Raw genomic sequence first — 17,954 nt, forward strand, 5'->3', positions numbered from 1 at the left:
TTAGCTCATAAATCACAAAGTGAAGACAACTTCAGCGAGACAAGGAGTCATTAATGTGCTTTGAATCCTATTTTGTCAATGTTCTATCAATTAAAGTTGAAAGCAGGTTAGACTCAGGACACCTAAAACTGGCCGCATGGCATTCAGGGTATTAGAAAAACAAATTATGAATAGCTGTCTTCATACTCAGAACTTTTCTTCGTGCTACCATATCATCTTGCTCAAAAAAAGAAAAAGAAAAAGGAGGAAGCTAGCATGGGAGAGAGGAAGGAAGAAATGAGGGACTTCAGATGTGGTGCTGCATATCGGGAATGAAAACAAGCCACAGAAAGCAAAGCCAGCAATATATAGTAAAGCATTTTGTAGAAAGCTATATTGATTGAGTGGTTGAACTTTGCCAGCAGTCACTGCTACCAGTTCTTCAGTAGCCATGCCTAGTCATTTTTCAGCTTTCATGTAGAAATGTGGCTGGGGAAAAGCCACCAGCATGGCATATTCTGACTGGAAGATGATATATTATGGAACTAAAAAAAAAAAAGGCTCAGATTCCTGGTGCTCAGAGCAAATTAAGTGTCTCTTCAACTCACTCTCCACTGCTTGAAGGCATTCCAGGAAGAAAGCAGCACTTGATTGATAAAAGCGCAATAACTAATATTTGGTGGAGTTGCAATATTATGAAGATCATAAGGAAATAAAGTAGTTTCTCATTAAAAATATTAGTCTTTATTATTCTCTCTGCCTCAATATAGCATGAATCTAGCTTTTTTCCCAAGCTCCATTCCTTTCTGGTTTCCTAGGACACATTACAAGGGACAGTTTTAACTACCCATACTTCAACCAGGACAGCTTTCCCATTTGTTCTGTTACCACAGCTCAGTATTTACATTGTGAGAGTATTTTCCTCACATAAGCTAGAGTGCTAACCAAAAACCCGTACACATTTAGCATTGTCACTGTAAATGCCTTTTGAAGAGCTATAGCCTGAAATTACATTTTTAATCACACTATTTTCTTTGGAGAAATATCTGTCTATGAATTAAAGAGTCAAAGCATTAAAGTATCCTCCATAAACTTAGATATATTGTTTCCAATTGTTATTTAGTCATCCCCTTTGATAAAGTAATTGTAGTGATGGTTTTAGATTATCACTTACTATAACAACATTTTCTTTGCCTTTGCACAGTTATTACAGCTTTTTCTTGAATCTTTCCCAAGATGTTTATACCTCAACATTTTTTTCTAAATAATTTCTCTAAAGAACTTACCTGTTTCTGGTGGCTTGAGTCACTGGTTGTGCAAATACAGGCAAATGAAACCTTACAGAAAGCGAAAGAAAGGGAAGAGGAAGACCATCACCATTTTAGCACATCTGTAACTACTGCGGAACTGGAATTCATGTCATCCCTTGACACCACACAAAGTTTGTCTACGCTTTGGCTTCTCTCAAGCTTGATGGAAAAAGAAGGTGAGAAGAGATACAAAGTGTGGGCATCTGCAAGGATGGGGCCATCCTTCACGGGACGGGGGCAGGGACTTCTGCTTTTCATAGGGAGGGGAAGGTGCATCCTTCGTTGCCCAGCAAGGCCATCCCGGCAGCTGTAAGAGGGGAGTGGAACCTGTCTGTGCCCTGTGCCATCAGCAAGCTCTGCAAGCCCTGCTGCTAACAGAGTTGCTGTAATGTCACACAAACATGCAAATATGTAGCCAAAAGAGGGAGTAGATAACATTCACAACCATGGAATAGCAGTTAGCATGTGCCACCCAAGTGGCTGCTGGGGGAAGTCCATGTTATGTGTGTGTGTCTACAGGCACATACCACAAGCAAGCTGATTAACAAAAAATGCCACTGTTTCTACATGCCTGACTACTCTCACTTTTTTTTCTTTTAGAGTTGTCACTGTGGCTTACCAACATTATCACGGTCTGTATTATACCACTCAGAACTTTTTGTGTTTGTTTTAATAATGTTGACAATTTTTTTTTCAACCTGGTACTGAAAAGGTCCGTAAACCTTAGCCTGCTAACAGTTATATGAGCAGTGTCAAATCTGCAGAAGTACGGGCTTGTCTGACTAGCTAGTTCACGTCAGAAGCTTAAGAATCCCTTTGTGGAGAATAAAGGCTGACATCCAGTAGATGGTGATATTTAATAATGTATTTCCTGCTCTGTCTCTGGCTGATAAAGCCAGATATGTCTATCTGCCTCTTTTTATGTTTGGGTAGTTTACTTATCTCCTGTTCTTACGATCTTTAAATGAAAAATCATTCTGTTTAACATAGAAACGGGAACTTCTGTTTTTCTCCCTGTTCAAAGAGCAAACTGCAAAATAAATAAACTATTATTATTTGTTTTGCAGTTACCCCTTCACAATTCGGATTTCTCCATCCTCTACAAGCGTTGGGAGGTTCTACAGTCTGTAAGTAGTTGAGGTAAACTGCAGGTGGGGAGCTTATAGTGTAATCTTACTTATCTGCATGGAAGTAAAAACTGCTTCTGATTACCTCTCCAAAAATTTCCTGTTAAGATAGTTATTTCCATTTCCCTTCCTCTTCCCCTTCCCCTTTCCTTTTGTCTATTCCTCTTCCTCTTTTCCTTCCCCTCTTCCTCTTCCTTTCCCTTTCTCAGGGAGAATGTATTCTTTTTCCTTTGCCAAATAATGAGAAAATATTTACATTAATGGCGTAAGTACATGCTCCTACAAGCTTGAAAATTGAACAGCCACTTCACTATTCATGTATTTGCAGTGTGCTTTGGTGGAGGTGGGCAGCATTTGTGGAAAAGAAAAATAAGGAGGGTAGCTGAGTTTTTCACGAGGCAGCTATACAAACAGCTTCAGTTTCCCTGTGAATGGTCCAAGAATAGAGCTGAGGTGGAGGATATGTTCACCCTTGAAAAAAGTGGTTTGAGAGTTTTTGCAGATATTCTGAACAGCTCTGAACAGTTCTATTATCAACACTTGTTCTTGTATATTTAACCTATCTCAAATAACTGCTAAATAGGTGTTTACAGAAGCAAACTACTGAAGTAAGGGGACTATTATTCTCTTTATGTAAAGCCAGGTCCTAAGGGTTTAACCACCAGTTGAGTACAGTTCCCTAAAAGCACTGTGTTTGACAGACAACTAACCATTGCTGAAAACAGAGGTGGTGTTTCTTTCTATGTCTCTCTGTTCCCTCTGCTTCTAGCTACTTGTTCCTGAGGCTAACCTTATGCCAGCTTCAGCACTTGTAAAACACCTCTAGGAGCTGGTTTATCACACTAAAATTACAGAAAACAAACCCAGGAAAACCACTGAATAGTTTTCTGACATTTAAATTAGTTAAATCAGCCAGGGAGTGTGATGAGTGTCAGAGAAAGGGAAGGATGATGTAGCTGGAACTGAAAGAAAGGAAAGGAGGACTGGATAGGATAGAGAAGGGAGTGTGTGTTCAAGAATGGAGGGAAGTGAGACCTCCTCCTTTTTACAGCAATAAACTGTCAGATCTGCTTACCTACCTGCCTGTGCAGCTGCAGATCTGTTCATACTTGTAATTGGTAATGTGCATCTGGCAAAAGATGCTTATAAGACTTATGCAGCCTGCTTTACAAGTGACTTCACATATATACTGTGCAACATGTTACAATTCTGTAGTACATAACTAACCTCTTTTTAACCCAGAGCTTGACTTTCTCTCTTTTACAGAATATTATCAATGTTCTTGCTGCTAGGCATGAACAGAAGCATTCTGGATCAGAAACCTGCTGAGTGCTATGACTGGCTATATTTAAGTTTACTGTCTTGTTGCTTTGGATAATTCTGTTAAATAACACATTTGTTATTCAAAAAAAATTTTCCCTTAAATTGTTTATCTAAAGTCTACCCAAAGCCTGTTGACCCCAGGGACAGACAGTGCCTTCTATTTGAAGTTGGCCAGGCCCTATATTAATCTGAAAACAAGCACTGTCATGCTTTACTTCCCTTTGGTAGTATATTCTCAGTATTGTGGTGCAGGACTTGGGCTTTGAATCTCAGGTTCCTGGACGGAAGGAGATTCATGCAATAGCTAGTTCCTGAGTTGTAATAATTCCATCAAAACTTTTCTCAGGTTATGGAGCAACTGTTTGCTATCATCTGTCACTGATTGTCACTAACACAATGGCGCTTGCCAGAAGTGCATATATAATAGCGAGTCATTGCTAAATTCTGAGACAGAAGAGAGAAAATTATGATGTCTTTCTGTATGGTAGCTTTGGACAATATTTTAAGAAATATGTTATCTTTGATGACTGATAGATAATGTCAGAGCAGTCCAATGTCGGATCCAAAGGCAATATTATTTTTCACACCAATCTCAATGGGCCCTTGTTTAGGCCCTTTTTGCTAAGTAAATAATGGTTAAAAGTTCAGTTTATGTGCACAGTCACAGAAGTATTGAGCTCTAAATGAAATCACAGGTTCTTGCTAGTAGCAGATTTTGGAATCTCTTCAGGAAGAAAATGGAATCTGATATCCATGTCAAAAAAGAGACTTTGCTTATTTTCAGAGATCTCTTATCTTCAAACACAAATAAGTCACACTGCTTTCAGAGCTTCTGAGCGTGAATAGAGGACAAATGTAAGATCCTTAGGGTATGGGGGGGGGGGGGCAGGGAGGGACTGACTGGAGGCTGGTTATACCCAGAGAGAGCACAGCTCGTAGTTGTTTCTGAAGTCTCACCTGCCGTAGAGGACTGAATGGTCTGTGTTGGTATTGGTGGCTTGGTAGAGGGAAACAGTGTCTGTTCAGTAATGCTCAGACTCCCAGTAGGCAGGCCACTAGCCACCTCATTGGTGACAAGTAGGCATCTTGCTTACTTCCTACTCTTTTCAACACACCAGACCAGGAGGTTTGATACCTCCGCAGCCACAGCCAGCCTCAGCTAGTTCTTTCCTTTACCTAGAACACCTTCAATGCCACCTGTTCAACCTGGGAAATGTTTTGAAAACATCAGAGAAGTCTTTGCTGTGTCTCTTATCAACAAAACAAGTGAGCAGAATATTTGTGCAGGATTTAGCAGAGCATCCTATTTCAATTTGAACTTAGGTACTCTCCAGCTAATGGCATCTGAAGTGATACTGTAATTTAAAGTATTTTTCTGTTTCCATTTCAACATCTATTTTGTAACAAAACAAGGCACTTGCAGGGGTTTGATTGTACCTCAGCTCTTGAATTATTGCAGTGATTTCTAAACTGTTTTGACTCAAGTCTTGAAAGTGCACAAAATTGCAATGGGTTTGCAGATGAGCAGTGATTCACCCAAACTTCTCTGTCCATACACTTTCTGACAGTGCTTTGATAGAGACAGTGCTTGCCAAAGAAAGGATGGGTTGTGATGATGGTACTCAGCAAAGGGTACTACAACATACAGGTTTTATTGCTTACTTTCAGTTTGTCTGATTTGCCCTTGGAAAAGTCACTTGCTCTATCTGTAAAACAAAGTTAAATAGTTCCTTGAGTTCAGTTAGCTTGTAAATCTTTTGGGGCAAGAACTCTTTCTTATTATGTACAGTGCCTAGTATGCTATAGCCTTATCCTCAAAATCTCAAATTATTAAAGTGTTATCAATAATAATACATGGTGATATCTATGAAAATTATAACTACAGTTCTTTTGTCCAGGACAAATAAAAGTCCTTACTTTCTTTTTTATAAGCACAATTTTCGTGACTTTTCCATACAACCCTCATATTATTCTCCACAATACTCCACAGCAGACTATAGATAACACTTTTATTTCAACAGTAAGTGGAATCCCATAATTAACTTTGCTGACCACAAAATATTTTTTGATTTGGGGAGGCAAAGTCATAATACATGGTAATAAAGATACTTTGGTATCTTTGTCTAGCTACATTTTTAATATTTTCATATATATGCGTATAAGCTTGAAGAAAACAAACATGGATTTATCTGCTCATTTATCTAAATTCCAATCAAGTACTACTGCCACACTTCATTAAAAACAAGGCACTTGGACATGCACTGTTTACAAACTTGAAAGAACATAAATAAAACAGAATGAATAAAGGCTAGGGCCTGGTGAGAACAGGAAAATTCTCATGAGAGTGAAATTCATGATGGGAAACTCTGGATAAAATGTTTATTTTTCAAAACATTTTCTGTTGGACTGATGGGATGAAAAAACTGTGACTCTAAAATTCACGTGTGTGTGCATTTAAGAAAGATCTTTTCTCTGGCATGTTGAATTCCTCACAACAGGCTCATTAAGAGCTAATGAAATAGCAGTAACTTTCTCAAATCCTCTATCAATGTAATTCTAGAAAGGTAACTTAAAGATTTAGTTATAAAATTTCTATGGCATGAGTTAGTTTTCGAAAAAGAGTATTATTGTAAAGTGGGCGTAGAGGAAGCTGTGTATTCATGCATAAAAGTGGTTATCAGAAAGAGATAGCCAGAAACAATGCCTCCGCATTGAATTCTCTGAAACATAATTTTACAATTAGTGAATGTGAGACTTTTTACTTGTCTCACAGAATAAAATTAATTTTGTTAAAAGTGAGTACTTTAATGAGTATTTTGCTTTAATTTTGAACTTCTCTTCAATTTGTGTTTTCTTCCTAGTCTGAGTTTACTATAAGAGAAAATGTAGCAGGATGACTCTTTGCCTAGAGAAGCACCCTAAAGGCAACCTCGTGGGACCAGAGTTTGGGATATCCTATGCAAAAGTGCTATAGAAAAGTTCACTGGTTCCCAGTACAGGTCGTTGTCCAGAGGTGAGCAAGCCCAGGATGAACATTCTAGCGGTGCTATTTTTGTTGCCCTATTACAGTCTAGTTTTTCCGGGTTTTGAAAAGAGGAAAGATAGGTGACATAACAACCAATGTCTGCCTCAAAGATATCAAGTGTCTTGTTGGCAACTAGGAAAAAACGATTAGACTGAACTCACATAATCATCCACCCATCCTGGAAAGTGTCACAAAGAAAAAGAAATCATTCTGCCTCCCTTCAGAGTTTGTTCTGTTTAAAAGGGTTCTGTCAAGGCCAGAATTGTATGTTATTAATAAGTCCATTTCATCTTAGTACTTCAAGCACTTTTTGTCAGTATTGGTAGGGAAGGGATTTGTTTTGACTCTAGCGTTAACAGTAGATGAGTCATTTAGGAATTAAAATACAGGCTATATAATAATTTGTACTAACAAGTATTACTTTTGATCATAAGTGAAGTTTTTTGTTTTGCATTTGGGGGTTTCTTTTGTGCAAAAGAAATCGTAATGGTACCAATGTAGTCTAGGAACATTTAAATACAAATAACGTAGTCTGAAACTGGCATTTGAACATGACGTGTCACTGACTACTGCTCTTAAATACAGTAAAATCTTGCTTTCTATTAAAAAAAATCCTTATATTTTAGATCATCTAAATTAGTCCATCAGCAAATGTTGAACATTGTGATCAAAATGCATGATCTGTGGAATGACAGACGATGGAAGGGACAGGGAACTGCTTTGTGTACATATATTGATGGTGTATCAGAAGTGCTAGAATACAATAGAAAGTTGTACTCATGATAAAATAATTCTGTAATTTTTTTTTCTTGTTCTGGCTGCTGTTGTACTTGCTATTCAGAAAAATATAGAAAGTTGGTATTTCTTGCAGGCAAGCTATTTACTTTTACATTTTTCTTCCATTCTTCTATTAATATTTATATCATGATAACATAATGCCTGTTACATTTGATATATATTAAAAATGCTCTTTTCAAAGACCTTGATAGTTAAGCAGACTGCATTGCATTTTGAAATTGAAGGTATGTTGGTACATTCCTAAATGTGATAGATTCTGTTAATCTAAAGAAGATCTCTCGTGGTTCAGTCTTGAAAAGTACTGAGCTGTCTGGTGAAGCCAACATACCCCTGCAGAATCAAGCCCCAAATCACTTTGGTGTAACTTGGAATGGAAATTCAGTTTTCTGTTTCCTAATTTCTCACTAATGAAATAGCACTGTGTAGAGACTTTTCTTAAAGCCTCAGTTCTCGGAATCGTGTAAGTAGGAATGACCTTCCATTAAACAAAGATATGTTCACAAATCCTAATGACTTAAATGCCAAAGAACCAATGGAAATACTACTCACCATCTTCATCCTCATCATGTTTTTTGTTATGTGTGGCTCATGATTTTTGAATACTTGTGTTTGGAAATAATTAAATTACCTTTTAAAACAAAATGTTATCTCAAGAACCTGGTGCACACATACAGATAATTCAGTATAGCCAACTTCTTAGACAAATATAGGTTAAAGAATTTTGCATCCATATAAACAAGAACAGTTTTATCAAAGTCCTTAGAGAAGGTAATATCATCTTTTCTATGTGCTTGGAGTAGATGAAGGATTTTAAAGATTTTGGACATTAGAGTTGTTTTTAGACCATAGTACAGTTTTTCCATTGGTTATGAAATCATAGCTGTAGTTTCCTTTAAATCAAGAAATATTTTAAGTTTCAGTTTCCTAGGCTACCTCACAAGTATGATTTTTCTTATCACTCGCAACAAAGTGAAATCAGGACTTTCCCAGTGAGTGATGGAAATCTATGTAAACAAACTGGAGTGTGAAAAGAAGGAAACCATACTGAGTTAAAAGAACAAAACAGATGATGGAAAAAACATTATGTGCAGCAGTCTCAATCTCATGGATTTCTTTTTTTTCCCCTCTATCTCTCTGGGTTATAAAGCTGATATAAAAGCCTTTACTGTAGAAGCATGGGAAGTATATAAAGTAACTTGTAATACAAAAACTTTTGCTTAGCTTTTCAGACTTTAAAGTGGTCCACCTAACAGAAAACACTGCTAAAGGAAGAACTCTTTTAAAATACATACATTTGAATATATCTCTAGGAAAATGCTAACTTCAAATAAAAATATATTGACTTTCTATAAATTCATGAAACTTATGGCTTGCAGTGTGAAAATATTCATCATAAGCAAAACAAGTTACAATGGGAATACAGGAAAATTATAGGAAATTGGATGGCAGAAAATCTGCTCTGGAGAGCTGTAAAATAAAAAACTGTGAAATTCATATAACTCAAATGCTTTTTTAAATTTTTGTCCTTGGTTGATACTAGTCAATTCTTGCTACCTTTTGGTTAGCTGCTGAGGTAAGTTATTTCATCTTCTAATTAATGAAGATAATGATAGTTGTTCTACCACCCCTAGCTTGAAGGTCAAGATGATTGCAAACAGATTTAATATGAAATTAAAGATCAATTAGGTCTTATGTACCTTCAGCTACTTTGCATTATATTTCTAAAGGATTTGTATATCCAGAATGCTAAGGGATGTTCTTGTAATTAGTGAATTTATTCTTGTGGTATGTCTTCAAAGAGAATTTCTTGTCAGTGAGCAGAAATGACCTAAAGCAAAGTCTTGTTTCCTATGTTCTGGTTAGCCAAAATCAGTAATGCAGTATTGTTATGTGTGTGATCTCTCCTTAACTAATAGTGCAAAATCTGCTATAGGATATGTATAGAGTGATATGTTATTCTATGCAGATTTAAGAATGATGATTTTAGCATGGAATGTTCAAAATGTTTTTAGTCTAACAGGTTTTTTTTTCAGTCTTTAACTGTAAAGACTGAAGTCAGTCTCCAGAGTGACTCCTACAGATTTGCTGTTCGGGGTTCTTTGCCTTATCTGAAAGGAATTTTTATGACTGTCACCTGTTCTGGCTGTACTCGCTTTGCAAATGTATGTTTACTTTTATAACACAAGCCGTTAAACCTTGTAAGGTGAGCTCAGATCTTTTAAGATTTGAAAAGAAAACCCATTTTTTTAAAAAAAAAGTCCTAGAATAAGGGTAACAACAACCATCTTGGTTCATCTCTCAAAAATCACAAAATAATTTGAGAATTAAAGTTTTAGTATCAAAAAGTTTGAGACAGCTTTTAAAGATATTTAAATAACTTGAACTGAATTAACTAGGACAAGAAAACCAATTTACCTTTAAGAATCTTGGCCTTTGATACAACAGATGAAATTCAGCAAAGTCAGGTTTTCCAAAACTGAATGCTGAGGACCTCATTCCTAACCTGCCTATGGAGCTCCCTACAGCTATGTTTGAGACCTCAGCCTCTTGAAGTACCATTTCACTTCAGCCACAAACTGAAGGCCATTTAGACTCCCAAGAATGGGGTTCCCCAAGACCAGCTGGCTCAGCTGAGAACTGCCTACAGTAGCCAAAAGGAATTACTGAGAAGAGTCTCAAATTCCACTTAGCTCTTCTACACTTTGGCACCTCTGGTTACCACTTGTGGTCCAAAACATTGCTGGAAGTAGTAGTATTTTTCTCTGTGTCTAATAAGTCAGTGTTCAGGGAGAAGATAAACACTTTGGTGCTTGCTCAGACCTGTGATTTCAAGACAGTGATTAGAAGAGGATTGCTATGAAATCAGGGCAAAGAAGAAATAAGCCTTTCCTTGGTGTGCTATTCTAGATCTAGTCAGTCAGCACATGCGGGAGACTTGGACTCTTCTTTTCTCTTCTATCCAAAGAGACTTAAACACACGTTTTCTGAAAGTGTTCTCACTGCTGTATGCTGAGGCAGCAAGTAAGTTCTAATTCTTTTCCAAGCTGATGTTTGCACAGAATAATTAAAGGCTTGTCAGGTCAGAGAGAATGTAAGTATTTCCATGATATCTTCTAGTGATGATGACATTCCCTTAAAATTGGGAACCATCTGGCTTTTAATCCCTGCTCCCAAAACTGTATCTTTTTTCTTGTCTCTTAATCTAATTACTGCTTAATATTATCAATTCTGTTCCAATTCCAAAGAGAGTAAAGGAAGATGCTCATAATTTAAAGGAAATTATATGTTGTGACAAGTACTGTAAGAGCTAAGAAATCACTTAGTACTGTTTGCAAAAGTGATTTAGTGAGACTAAGCACAAGGTCACCAAGAGAACTATTTGGATTTAGATAGCTGGCTGTCACTTTAACAGCTTATTTTCAAAACTAAGACCCTCAAATTCCCCACAGTCAATTCCTTTGGAGATATCTAAAATTTTAACCATTTTTATTTTTAAAGTCAAAACTTCTTTGAGCCTAATATTCTGTTTTAAGGCATGGTTCAGTATTAATAATGCTGAGAGGTTTAACATCCATTTCATACCTGCTTGCCAATAATATTTTCTTATGAAATGATCCCTAGCCAGATTTTCTTGCAGGTAGGGGTTTCCAGAACTTGATTAGTATAGTAGGCACCACAGGCAATCCCTCTTGGGAATTTCTGAGTATATTGCCTCTCTGAGGGAGGTACCTAACCATCAGGCTAGAAGGGCTCCCTCAAACAGTTGGTGACATCCCGATGAGTAAGGGGCACTGGGTTGGAAAGACTTGAGTTCTCATTCTTTATCTAGCAAAGGTTTCACTATATGACAGCAAAAAGTCATTGGAAGAAGGGCTGGATCTCAGACCTTCAGCCTCTCAGGAGAATGCTGAGCCTTCTAAACTAGAAGTTTTATTTCCCTCTGCATGGTCATTTAACTGCAAGCTGGGCCAAAATCTTTGGATTATCAATAGATGAGTGACAACTTAGCTCACTTTTTTTTTGACTAAAAAGGAGAGGAAATTGAACAAAGAAGAGAAATAAAACAGTCAGAAGAGAAATATGTCTTGAAAGAGAAAACATTTTATTCAAGAGAGAAATAAAGCACCTTAGTCAATTGTGCCATGCCTGCCACTTTGTCTTTTAGGAAAAATTGTCTTGCATCCTACTCAGCTGACTATCATCTTGGCTGGATGAGATAGGAGCAGCCTTGATAGAATATTTGGAAAGAATAGTTCATTTACAGAGAAATTCAATTTTGGAATAACCAAAACTACTTGTCCTCTGTTTTAAAAAAATTCAAATCTATTTGATTTTTCATTTTAAAATGATTTTTGACTTAACTTTACATACATTAAAGAGAGAAGATAAAAGAAAATAGCACCTCTGCTCTGAACTCAAAAAGCTGTAGAAATGAAACGTATTCCCCCTCCATGACACTGGTGAACCGAAGCTGCTTTAATGTCTTATAGCTCTGTGGTAACATAAACAGTAGAAGTGCATGAATATCCTTGATTGTATTGACTACAACTCTTTCTGAAAGGAAAGTTGCTCTGGGGCCTCCTAGGACAGTCCTGTCTGTCAGGATAGGAGGCTAAAGGCACTATCGAAGCACTTCTCTATGGAGATTTCCAGCATCTCAGTCTTCTACGAAGGTGCTCCAACAGACCATCTGCATTGAGTGGAATTCAGCTTTCAGAGAACATCAGGCAACACATTACAATGTTGTGACCTTGCAGGGAAATAAAAGGACTCATTCTCCCCATCATGTGGCTCAGCTGACAGATTCTAGAGGACAAACCATATGACCTTGAAAACTGAGTTAGTTTGTTTCTCAGGAGTTAATGTGACTGCTTGGTATCTGTCCAAACTCCATTTCATTGTTGATAGTTCTTAAAAAAAAAAAAAATTTTTTTTTTTGCTACAGGCCATGAATCAAAATAATGGGGCATTCTCCTTTCCATTTTTTAATTTTAATATTTAATATTAAGATAGAGTGCCAGAAGAATTGTTGCCAGACTCATTCTCTGGTAGAAGAATGCTTTTTAATATAACTAAAATATAACTAAAGTAATGCATGACTTGCTTCCTTTTTTTGCCTCACTGTTTAAATTTCCCTAACAGAGACTGGATAATCTAAAATCACTGGGTTAATTTTAACAGTGATATTAGTCTAATGAATTGCTAATTCTAATCAATATTTCCTCCTCTGGTTTAATTTTTTTGGCCTCAGATTCAGCTCTATTCATCATCCTTATTAGTATAGATGTAGTATATGATATCAAAAAGAAATGGCTCCATAAACTAATTGCATCTTAATCATAAGAGATAATTAAAAATATTGTTTCAAATTTGCTTTTTGTTTAAATCACTGTAGAAAAGCCACACATTGACCCGTGCCCAATACCAGGTGTTCTCACTTTTTGGGTAGCTGCATTTGCTTGGCTGCCAAAGGTCTTCTAGCCTTCTGACTCATGCTGCTTGTTATGTATATATAACATATGCATATATGCATGTACATATGCGTGTACATATGTTATATATATTGTACAATATACGCTGCTGTTTTAGAATACCAACACTGAATCCCTCCATTTGTGTAGTATGTTTAAAGAAGCTGTCTAAATGGAAAAGAAAATTATTTCACAGTGGGCAATTCTTTCCTGCTGGCCTGGAAAGTGTTGATATATCCACTTTTGATGGCTTCACCACTGCAAACAAATGATACCTCCAATTGCACAGAAATTTGATGATGATTTTGGAGAACAGTTTTAACTTTCAAGTGCATATTGCTTGGTATTTCTGGGTTTTGGAATGTTCTCAGATTTGCTCATATTGAGCTTCAAATTTGACTCTCTGCCTTTCTTTTTTTCAGATCTTCAACTAGCCTTTCAGCCTTGATTGTGAGGAACATCAGTTTCCATGCACATGAGGAACATACTTTCCATGCAGTAAGACCTGAGGGAACAACCAACCCACCTGGGAGCCTTTCAGGCATGCTGTTTACTGTCCCAGAAGAAAGACAAACTAAGAGGTGGCTTGCTGGCCAAAGCAATGGCATATCATCTTTTCAGAAGAGAGATGGCAGTAGTCACAGGCATTTGTACTGTAAAACATAGTTGGTTAAGGTTCATGAAGGCTGATGGGAACACACTCTGTTTCTTTAGCTCTAATAGCGCACTAAAACAGGAGTAAGATACGTTTCTCCTTTGCAGCACTAATTTACACTGGGACCTGGATTAGTTTAGCTGTTTTTCTCTTCCCTTGTTTTTGTGTTATTTATTACCTGAATCGAAATACCGTATTTAATCTGGGTGTTCGTCATAAGTAAAAGACAGTAGCTGTTCTAAAGAGTTTACAATGTAAATAGGAAGAATTGTCCTCTCTGTTTTGCAGATATGATATGAATCAAAGGAAGATTAAATCTAGAGTCTCAAGGCATTTTGGCTCTAATCGTTTTCAGAGAATATTGGAATCTTTCAGAAATTTGGCTATAAATGATTAAGTAGGTCCGGGAGGTCATGATAGAAGTCTGTGCAGAAGAGATGCAAAAAGTCAATGGTAGAGTGGGAGAAAAAGACACACAGCCCAGAGATTTAAAACCATGACTTCTTCCTTTCTCTTACAGCTTAGTTTTTCCACAAGAACAATCTGGAGACACATTGTCACTCTTAATTTACACAAGCATGACTTTACTTATGTATGGCAGAATTTTATTCAAATATTGCTGGGTTCTCCAAGTCTTTGCACACCTTCAAGGCTTGGCAAGTATGGTTATCCAGCTCTTCTAAAAAACAGCCAGAATAGCCAGATTTCTTCCTTCTTGCCTTCCCTTTTACATATGCATAAAAGAGGATCTACCTCTGTGCTGTATGTTGTTTTGTAAACAGTACAATTAAAAGTGGCATAAAGCAGGACATGAGGAAAAACATCTTCCTCCTGCAACAGTATCTGATTGGACAGGCTTCACAGAAGACATATTCCTGGTAGAATCTAACTCATTAACTTCTCCATAAAAGACCAAAGCTAGAACAAAAAACTCAGCCAAAATCTTGATGCTTGTTTCCTGCACAATGTAGTCCCTCTTTGACTGAGCTCCTGCCAGCTGCAAAACTTTATTCTGCACAAAGGCCAGAAGCTATTCGCTTTTAGATGCTGCAAACACTGGAGATGCATATAGTCCATTTACTTGTATCCACTATTCTGACAGTGCACTCAGTTAGTTTCATGCTCAGGTCCCTCTCACTTCTCTTAAATGTTTTACACTGTGGAGCCTTAGAGTAGGTATGGCACTGCTGCCAAAAGCTTATGAACTGAATTTACAAGAAGGAATCCGCAGGATTAGTGCTGATTTTGGCAGGGCCATCTTCCAAAGCCCACCCATTCTAGTCCTTCTCAAAGGGGAGGTGAACACAGGTGGAAGAAGTAATTAGCCATTTTAGTATGGTGGCAGGTAGCTTTGGGGCATACAGATAAAGTAACAGAGAATCTTTGTCTCCCTACAGATCATCCTCCAAAGCTTCTCAGAATTCATCTGTGCCTCTCAGAATATCTTCTTTTTGGTAGGGTTTTGTAAAATTGTTTTCAGCCTTTGCACAGTCCCTTAAACTCTGCTTTCTAGAGACAATGATACTTCGAGAGTTCCCCTGAGTCTTATGCTTGATTCAACCTCACCTGTGGTTTTGAAAGTTTGAAAGTTTCATCTACTCTTGTGTTTTTCACAGGAAATAACTCCTATACAGGTGACTGTGAAAGTGTACTGATGTAACAATAATCACTAAATTTTAAGAAAAGGACGTTTTGTACTGTATTCTTACTTTTATTGGTACTTAAGTATCAATGAAAAAGAGTATTTGCAAATACTTCTAGTTCTATTACTGCAATTCTGCAGTACTAGACTATGCTGATGTCAGTAATGTTTCTAAGTACTTACCACCCGCAGCAATAATTACTGGTCTTGACAGTAAACAATAACAACAACAAAAAATTCTTCTTGTGAATATATTTTATGCAATGAAATAAACCCAATTCAGCTGAATTTAAAGGACACCTCATTTCATAGTGTTTTTATAAATAACACGAAATTATGCACCAGTTATATGTGATGTTTATTTTGTCAACTTCCCCTTTCCAAAGTGACTAAATTAGGATTTTGTTTTCTAGATAAAACTCTTTTCTGTAGATATTAATGGCCTTTTTAGGTACTGGCCAGAATAGCTTTCCTTACCTGCTTCTAATCATAAATTATAATAAACTTCAAGCCTGGAATTATCAGTACTGTATTTCAATTGATTCCTGAACATGATTAATATCTGCTTAATGTTACATGCTTAAAAATTCTCTTAAAAGTTACATAGACAAAGAGGCATAATACTAACTATTTCTTGTGGCACGCTTAAGGAAATAACCAGCTTTTGCTTTAATCCTATAAAGCATCATTTTGGCAGAAGGTTTAGAAGAAGTTACATACAAAAGTCAGGGAAAAGGAAACTCCAGAGTGGGTGGAAGTAGGCTTTAGGGTGTACTTGTAAAGGATGGGAGGGAATGGGAACCTACCTGAGTTCCTGAGACTGGCTAAGTCTCGGGAAATATGTGTAAAATGTGATCTGGTTGGGATTTCCCAACACAAATTCAGGCTTGATTGTCCCCACTTTCTGCAGCCTCCTTCAAGAGTTGGTGACTGCACTGTAAGCCAGGAAACACCAGACATGATATATTGCAGGCTGTATAAACAAAGAATAGTTCTACTTTGCACCAGGCAAATGAAGGTGAAACATAACATCACCATATCAAATATTTATGATTAAACAGGATTAAAGGTTGAAATTGCCATGTAAACATACCTATGCAAAATATTTTGCTAGTACAGCTCATAGTTCGGGGTCAGAGTCTGATTACACTTATACTGGTATAAATCAAGAGGAATATCTGAAGAAAGTGGAATTTTTACAAATTAGTGTAAAAGCAGTATAAATTGGTTCATAATCTGTCAATAAATGCATGTCCTTATATACATTACAGAAAATGTAGGCAGCTATTTGCTATCTGCCCTGAACTGTCAGCAAGGGTATCACATGGAAAGAAATATGGCAGATGAAAGACAGGCAAGCTGCTGTATTATAACAAAGAGGCTGAATGGTAACTTTATTGGGGACTAGCATGCATATTTGCAATATCTCTGTTGCAAAATAATACTCTTAAGTGTGAAGGGCCTAGTCAGAAAAAAGGAAAATATATTAATTCAGATCAGTTATATAGTATGCATCATGTTTATCAGAAAGAATATGCAACACACATACCATTTCTCTTTTATTGCTGCAAGACAATGATGCTTGAGTCAAAACTTCTGCATGGTAAATCCCAGCTTTCTTTTAATACAATCAAGCCTATTTTTTTCAGAGTAGTTTGGCACTCCAGAAGAAGTAAAATATGAAGAATCTATTATATGAAAATAGAGAAATAAGTTTCCCAATGTCAGGAAAAAAGCAGGGATTTTTTTTTTCAAATCTTTGTTTATGTCAGCTGCTAGAGTTTAGTAGCATCAATTACTTTTGTGTCCTAAAGAGATGTACTCATTTTGGTGTATATGACTGGACTTCATGAAAGCTGATAATCCAGCCTCTGCTTCTTTATTTTCCTCAGTTCCTTACTGCCACAGCACCAGATTTTACAAATGAGATTCCTGGGAATCTGAGGCAAATGATGGTACTGAGAATAGCTGCCTCATGATTCTTCCAAAGCATAGAATCCACCACATGTAGTGGTGTCCTTGGTCAAAGGGGGAAGAGTGTGTACTCTATCCTTTCAAAAAATTAGGATCTATATTATATTTTTCATACTGTTTTTCATCTTTTGGATTGGCAAGCAACAAACAAAGCCTGGCTTGTAGTACAGAACCAGATCTTAAACCCACTGAAGTTAGTAAGAGTTGTGGATGCACCAAAACCATTAAGATCAGCTTATCCAAACCGTTTTTTAAATCTTTGTGTAAAAAAATGATAAGAAAAGGATTGAGACAAATGCAAACTTTTGATAGCTTTTTTTTTTTCTTTTTTTAAGATCAGAGTCTGATCAAAAGCCCACTGTAGTGAAAGGGTGTCTTTTTTATATTTTTTTGGACCATACCTTTAAAATATGGTTGCTAGTAAAGTATTACTAGCATGTTACATGATCAGTTCTTCTCACACTGCACTCATTTGGAAGGTATTCAAAACAAGCCAAGATTTATACCAAAATATTTGCCACGTGTTTCATATAAAGTAGAATAATCTTTGAACACAGCAGAACCAATTTTATGTCCAACATTTCCTTTTAAACTCATCTCTCTCTTTCCCGCCCTCTTCTCTCTCACACACCTCTACCCACACATTTTAG

The sequence above is a fragment of the Rhea pennata genome, chromosome 3 (assembly GCF_028389875.1).
Source record: "Rhea pennata isolate bPtePen1 chromosome 3, bPtePen1.pri, whole genome shotgun sequence".
NCBI classification, from domain to species: Eukaryota; Metazoa; Chordata; class Aves; order Rheiformes; family Rheidae; genus Rhea; species Rhea pennata.